We start from the raw sequence: 5,652 nt of genomic DNA, 5'->3' as shown, positions 1-5,652 counted from the left end.
TTTGTTTTCACCTAGATTGTTGGTTCCTCACCCCATTTGCCAGGCTATTTTCACCTGACGCAGTACTTTCTTTCTTGCGCTTACTTATTTATTTTCTCTTTGCGGCACGCGCGGCTTTTGAAAAGCCTGCATAAGAAGTATAAGTTGCGTGCTTCGATTGCCGCTCGGAATGTGGTTACGATAAAATCCGTATTTTTAAGGGTGGTCGACATGACAGTTTGTGATTGCTTTAGGTTCATGAGGTGGATTGCGTATAGGCCGTACTCTTCCGTCCTATGAGATTACGCACTTGCAAGTTTGGAATTTTTTTCTAAATCTCGCATCTTCACAGTAAGTGCCTTAATATAAAACGCTAAGAGCGTTTTGAAATGTGCGGAACTGCACATTGCACGGGTGTTTGTGTGTGGGTGTGTGCACTTGTGTGCAATTTTATGTTGATTGTAAGGCCGCGCAACAATGAGAGGGTGGGTGATGACTGCACTTCTCAAACGGACTTTTCAGTTGGTGGATGCCCCCAACAGTGTGTGCAATGTCTTTGTTACGTGTAGAAATGATGTCGGTTTTTGTTGTCTAATTAAGTGTTGCAATATTTTTGATAGATGATTAAATAAAGCTTTGTTGTTTGAATATGAAATAAAGATTGTTGTTTTCTTTTTGTGTGTGTGTGTGTGGTTCAAACACCTAGAATGCGCTGTGTGAGAGCTTGCATCAACGTCGCAAGGTTATTGTAGTTTTCTAGTATTTACCCTCGACTGGTACTAAGCAGTTGTGCCTATTAAAAGTACAGGCGAACCTCAATTTATTGACGTTGCAAGGACCTGCAAACTATTTTGTTGAGTTAATTTGAACATCGTAAAATTCAAATTAACAGTGGTGGAATCCAACTTTGTTGGTTTAGAAAATTTGGGAAATATGTCCAACTGTAGTACTAACACAACTGGCAAATCCAGTCGCTTGGCTGATTGCTTCACTGCCAAACACAAACTGCTGAAACTTTTATTGAGAAAACTTTACAGCTTGCATTGGGAGATAAGTTGCGGCACCCTGACCAAGTTTTCTGAAAGGACGGGGGGGGGGGGGGGGGGGGGGGGGTAGTATTATCTATTGCAGCTTTCCTTTCTTGGCAAATCAGTTGAAGGCAGCAGGGACGTTGTTGGTGTGGCAGTTTCTTTGCCAGTCACTTTTGCCTCCACGTTTCCTGCTCCCGCGTCAAATGGCAGCATGCATTCTTGCACATAATGCTAAACAACTTTGTGTGCTTGGTAGCAGCCATTAAAAGTGAAGGAAAAACTGGTTATTGGACGAGGCAATTCCCTGTAGTCTAGAGGTCATGGCACTCTGAAGTAACGTTCTCTTCTGTGAACTTATTTTTGCACAGCTAGAGGAGCTGATCATTTGTAGGCACCTGGGATGTAGCCATGGGGAGTGTTTCGGTGTCTGAACACCCCCTGAAATTTATGCATGCAGAAGAACGACAGATATTCCTTGGGCGTCCCGCACAGTATCTCCTATTTTTTCTGTTTCAGCCTCTAAAATATTCTTCTGGCTATGCCACTGTCGGGTACTGCTGTGCTGTGACAAGTTCCTGCAGAGAAAACCTCTCCTTAGTGGGGTAGACCTGTTGGCTAAGATGGTAGTTTGCCCATGTTTTTTTTTTCTTTTTTCCATAAATCTGGGCCACCATTTGGTAGAAAGTGCTGGCATATTACGTACCCCACTGCATATCACTTGTGAGGTGATGATCCAGTGGTGAGCCATGCTTCGGGTAAAAGGAAAATTGAGTTTTTACAGGTTTTCAGCGTGGTGTACCCCTTCTAGTAGGGATAGTACAGCGTTCCATCTCTTTTTGTTTTAATGGGAGGGGAGGTATGAAAGCCAGCTTCCTTGGCCCTTCTTAATTCCTCACTCTCCTTCTTTCCTGACAGGAGCTCAATTGATGAGGCTGAGTGCATTAATGTTTCATTTGAGTTCAAATAATGTGAAAAAGTGATACACGCAATATTGGCCACGAAAGGACTTGAAAAGCAACAATTTGGTGGAAAAGCCTTCCTTGCACTTGCCTTGAGCATCAGAATATTAAAAAAAATTCCCGGGCCATCTCCACTAACGTGAAACCTGGGGAGGGGTGAATCATGCACTGTATAACATTCTCGGCACCTTGGAATTTTCGCCCACGGAGATGAAACCGTTGGGGGGGGGGGGGTAGAAGTATACAGCTTTGCTTGAAGCACAAAGCGTTCTAGCGCGAGGTGTTCCAAACGAGGATCCAGGTGCTTTAGTACCGTGACTATATATACGTGAGACGATGACATGAGCCAGGGCGGATCCATGTTTTTCCTGAGGGGGATAAGAAGATAAGAAGGGGTCAGCCTTTATCAGTGATGATGATGAGGATGTGGATAGTAGCCTTTTTTATTCACCAAAATTTTGGAAAACGAACAATACAAGAAATTGAAAACAATCAACTAGACTGTTTTTACGACCTGGGGGCTCATATTTCATATTTTTGGGGTATAGTTAACGGGCCGGGGTGGCTCAGGACATCTGGACCCCTCTCTGGATCCGCCGATGGACATGAGACGCCGACAGCCCGAGGTCCTAAGGGGCTTCGCCCCTAAAATTTGCTTCGCTGCCTGCGACGTACCGGGATTTACGTACAACCTTGTATAGGGATACCCCCAGCACCCATGCACAGACTCCTTGTGCTATCCCTTTCCCCAGCACAGTAGGGGAGCGAGCTGACCAGGGGCCGAATTCCAAGGTGCCAGGGTGCACGTGCCCCACCCGCCTTGGAATTTTGGACCTTTTTTGTAACCTTTTCAGACTTTTTAGACTGCCTATTGTGTACCTTCTAAGTTTGCTCCCCCCCTTGCACCCCCCCCCCCCTCAAGAGCCCAAATTTCTATGGGCATGTGCACCCCACCCCCCCCTTCCCCCCGCCTGGAAAAAGTTCTGCAAACATTCATGCTTGCACGTCATCGCTGCGGTAAGCAAGGGGGGACATGGCTCTTAAAACTATTTCATTTAATTTTTAAGTAAACTCTGTGAAACTTGTCAGTCTTGCTGCTTTCCCCCACTGATTTCAAATATGGCATTATTTTTGAGTAAGTAAAAGTCGGTGTGCTGCGCCTTTCGGTATGGGCCTTTGGCCTTTCCAGCACACCCCAGCCCTCCTGGGTTGAAATAAAGTATTGTTATTGTTATTGTTATTGTTATTGTTATTATAGTTCACCAGATAATAACCATTTTTGGAAGAACAATAGACAAAACAGTGTTGGTCATAAAACTGCAGTTTTATGACCAACACTGTTTTGTCTATAGTGTTCGAAAATTTAAAGATTACATGTAATCTTTAAATTTTCGAACACTATATGAACACTGGTGAATATTGAAGAGAATCGGTTTTTTGATGCACCGCTTGGAACTAATTTTACAGGTCATTTTGGGGGCCGACTCTCCCAACAAGGCTCAACACGTTCTGATGCACGCTCGATATCCATCGCAATTGCGATGGATATCGAGCACTTTTAAAGCTGCGTATTCGCTGAAATTGTGATGAAAGTGCAGCTCTTGGCTGGGTTCTCTTCCGACCAAGGGGGCCAAGATGACGCGTACTCGCATAATATTATAACCGCACAAATAAATTAAGCCCAAATGTGCTAAACAATATGCTACATAGTGAGCCATATAGTCGTCGATGCACTGTACGTGACCCAAATGCTCCGAGTAGGAGATCATTAACCGTGGTGCGCGAATAGCGTGATCAAGACTGCGCAGAGAGAGCGCGCACGGGAAGCAAACTGTACTTCAGAACCACCACCACAATTACATTCCACACCTTTAAAGGTCACAGCACGACGTGCTCTGTGCGCTCTCTCAGCAGCTCCCCACTATTTGGACACTACACAGTTGCAAAAGCTAAAGGATCGATCGAACCACCAGGAAAAAATCGGCTTGTGCAGTGCTCTAGTAACAACTTATAATTACTGTACCTTTTCACAAATTACACCAAAAGATCATTACTTCCTATCCTTTCACCATCTCTAACCTACTCCTGTCGCCACAAAGACCAATCCCCCTCTCTCATCCATTTCTCTCCCTAACTAGCGCCGTCGCTATGGTAACACGAGGGCGTGCGCTATCCGCGGGGAGCGTTGTTGCTATGGCAACGCGCGCGGAATGACTCGTCGCAAAATTGTCGCAGGTGTGCCCGCCGCCGCGAAAGCGTCGTTGGTAGGCGATGCCTTCAAATCAACATTGAGCTTATCATCGCCGCGTACACTTATACGGGGCGGGTTTTGTGAGGATTTCAATGTAGCGCCGAAGTAGATGCATAACGTATTATCAAAGTAGTGACGTAACGTCGTCAAAACGCCGCCACAAGTATCAATGATTGCATTATCGATCCAATAACCATCGATCAATTTCTTCATCGCCCTCAATTCTTGGGAGGTCCACTGCAGCACCCTCCTATCCTTCACCGCAGTGAAGAATGAGTCGAATGGTTTTGTGCTGCTGCCCTGTACAAAGGAAGGGGGTTCGTGATTTTGTAGCGCTTAGGCCTAATCCTTGAGCCTTTTGCGCGCTGTTGTGCGCGTAAACTTCACGTGACGTAAGTTCTGTCACCTAAATTTAATCAGGCCAATTTGAAATCTGACAAAGCTGACTACGCGAAGAAGTAAAAGAACAGTTCCCTTCGCTTGCGTCACGTGCTTTCTCCGCAGCCCCGCCGACTCGTGTTTCGCCCGGCTCCCACGCAGCGGCCGCCAGGAAGCCCTTGTCCCTTGTAGGACCCGCCCCACGTAAGCACGCATTCATGCACGGCGCACTACAACCGCGCTTGCGCGTCTTAGGGAATCGGGAACGCAGGGTCTGAAACAGTCGTCTTTTTGTTCTCCCTCTCCGGCTTTGAGCTTTTGGCGCCGATTTTGAGACGGCCTTGACCTTTTGACAGTCAGACTGAATCCAGGGCTTGGTGGAGGACTGTGAACGAGCCCCGACAAAGGCTACTCGCTAGGGCCTTGGACGGTGGGCCCGGACCCGGATCGGCCGTTAACGGTAGCACAGCATTTATGCGGCCAAACAGATGAATGAGACGGTATACACTTTTGAATGGCAAACAGTGATCACACTGTCGCATGCAGGGATCGAGCGTTCTGTGCCTATCAACTAACAAGTCAACCGTTTCGCAATGTACCTGTAGAAGGACCAAACGAATGAGACAATGGGCAGGTCATAGAGTACGCCCGTTCAGGCTTTTTATTTTCTTTTTTCTTCTTTTCATGTTTTTACGCTCCGTATTTTCGGTGTCTCCCCTACACACCGTGAAATGAAATCCCGCGTACGGCACTGGTTCGTCAGCTGCAGGATACGGTGAAGTAGGGACGAGAGAAACGTACGAGCGACCGCCATTGCATTTTCTTCGTTTCGTTTCGAGCGAGCGCTTGCAAGAACGAACTTCCGAGAAAATTCTCTTTCATTACGGAGCACTTGTTTGCTTCTAGTTGTACGTTCCGGTAACTTGTTGGAGTGCTCTTTCGGATTATTTTTGCTCGTCTGTGACCCACTAGCAGGCGGCGGGAGTATGCACGTCAGGGGTTTATCCGTAATTTCGATTTTGTGGTGGTGTCGAAATCCTCCCTGGGGGTGCAT

This window comes from Haemaphysalis longicornis, unplaced genomic scaffold, assembly GCF_048455015.1.
Source record: "Haemaphysalis longicornis isolate Haplotype H1 unplaced genomic scaffold, Haemaphysalis longicornis Haplotype H1 scaffold_7, whole genome shotgun sequence".
NCBI classification, from domain to species: Eukaryota; Metazoa; Arthropoda; class Arachnida; order Ixodida; family Ixodidae; genus Haemaphysalis; species Haemaphysalis longicornis.
The sequence above is the reverse complement of the archived record's forward strand: the minus strand, read 5'-3'. Positions refer to the sequence as shown.